The sequence below is a fragment of the Heterodontus francisci genome, unplaced genomic scaffold (assembly GCF_036365525.1).
Source record: "Heterodontus francisci isolate sHetFra1 unplaced genomic scaffold, sHetFra1.hap1 HAP1_SCAFFOLD_276, whole genome shotgun sequence".
NCBI classification, from domain to species: Eukaryota; Metazoa; Chordata; class Chondrichthyes; order Heterodontiformes; family Heterodontidae; genus Heterodontus; species Heterodontus francisci.
The window spans coordinates 1,858,781-1,861,191 of NW_027141021.1; positions in this window are offsets into that span (position 1 = coordinate 1,858,781).

Consider the following 2,411-nt stretch of genomic DNA (forward strand, 5'->3'; position numbering starts at 1 on the left):
ATCATCCTGACTGTCTGTCCATTCTGCTAAACTATCAATGTCTTGTTTCAGTCAATTACTATCATCCTGACTGTCTGTCCATTCTGCTAAACAATCAATGTCCTGTTTCAGTCAATTACTATCATCCAGACTGTCTGTCCATTCTGCTAAACTATCCATGTCCTGTTTCAGTCAATTACTATCATCCTGACTGTCTGTCCATTCTGCTAAACTATTAATGTCCTGTTTCAGTCAATTACTATCATCCTGACTGTCTATTCATTCTGCTAAACTATCCATGTCCTGTTTCAGTCAATTACTATCATCCTGACTGTCTGTCCATTCTGCTAAACTATCAATGTCCTGTTTCAGTCAATTACTATCATCCTGACTGTCTGTCCATTCTGATAAACTATCAATGTCCTGTTTCAGTCAATTACTATCATTCTGACTGTCTGTCCATTCTGCTAAACTATCCATGTCCTGTTTCAGTCAATTACTATCATCCTGACTGTCTGTCCATTCTGCTAAACTATCAATGTCCTGTTTCAGTCAATTACTATCATCCAGACTGTCTGTCCATTCTGCTAAACTATCCATGTCCTGTTTCAGTCAATTACTATCATCCTGACTGTCTGTCCATTCTGCTAAACTATCAATGTCCTGTTTCAGTCAATTACTATCATCCTGACTGTCTGTCCATTCTGCTAAACTATCCATGTCCTGTTTCAGTCAATTACTATCATCCTGACTGTCTGTCCATTCTGCTAAACAATCCATGTCCTGTTTCAGTCAATTACTATCATCCAGACTGTCTGTCCATTCTGCTAAACTATCAATGTCCTGTTTCAGTCAATTACTATCATCCTGACTGTCTGTCCATTCTGCTAAACTATCAATGTCTTGTTTCAGTCAATTACTATCATCCTGACTGTCTGTCCATTCTGCTAAACTATCAATGTCCTGTTTCAGTCAATTACTGTCATCCAGACTGTCTGTCCATTCTGCTAAACTATCCATGTCCTGTTTCAGTCAATAACTATCATCCTGACTGTCTGTCCATTCTGCTAAACTATCCATGTCCTGTTTCAGTCAATTACTATCATCCTGACTGTCTATCCATTCTGCGAAACTATCCATGTCCTGTTTCAGTCAATTACTATCATCCTGACTGTCTGTCCATTCTGCTAAACTATCAATGTCCTGTTTCAGTCAATTACTATCATCCTGACTGTCTGTCCATTCTGCTAAACTATCAATGTCCTGTTTCAGTCAATTACTATCATTCTGACTGTCTGTCCATTCTGCTAAACTATCCATGTCCTGTTTCAGTCAATTACTATCATCCTGACTGTCTGTCCATTCTGCTAAACTATCAATGTCCTGTTTCAGTCAATTACTATCATCCAGACTGTCTGTCCATTCTGCTAAACTATCCATGTCCTGTTTCAGTCAATTACTATCATCCTGACTGTCTGTCCATTCTGCTAAACTATCAATGTCCTGTTTCAGTCAATTATTATCATCCAGACTGTCTGTCCATTCTGCTAAACTATCCATGTCCAGTTTCAGTCAATTACTATCATCCTGACTGTCTGTCCATTCTGCTAAACTATCAATGTCCTGTTTCAGTCAATTACTATCATCCAGACTGTCTGTCCATTCTGCTAAACTATCCATGTCCTGTTTCAGTCAATTACTATCATCCTGACTGTCTGTCCATTCTGCTAAACTATCAATGTCCTGTTTCAGTCAATTACTATCATCCTGACTGTCTGTCCATTCTGCTAAACTATCAATGTCCTGTTTCAGTCAATTACTATCATCCTGACTGTCTGTCCATTCTGCTAAACTATCAATGTCCTGTTTCAGTCAATTGCTATCATCCTGACTGTCTGTCCATTCTGCTAAACTATCCATGTCCTGTTTCAGTCAATTACTATCATCCTGACTGTCTGTCCATTCTGCTAAGCTACCCATGTCCTGTTTCAGTCAATTACTATCATACAGACTGTCTGTCCATTCTGCTAAACTGTCAATGTCCTGTTTCAGTCAATTACTATCATCCTGACTGTCTGTCCATTCTGCTAAACTATCAATGTCTTGTTTCAGTCAATTACTATCATCCTGACTCTCTGTCCATTCTGCTAAACAATCAATGTCCTGTTTCAGTCAATTACTATCATCCAGACTGTCTGTCCATTCTGCTAAACTATCCATGTCCTGTTTCAGTCAATTACTATCATCCTGACTGTCTGTCCATTCTGCTAAACTATTAATGTCCTGTTTCAGTCAATTACTATCATCCTGACTGTCTATTCATTCTGCTAAACTATCCATGTCCTGTTTCAGTCAATTACTATCATCCTGACTGTCTGTCCATTCTGCTAAACTATCCATGTCCTGTTTCAGTCAATTACTATCATCCTGAC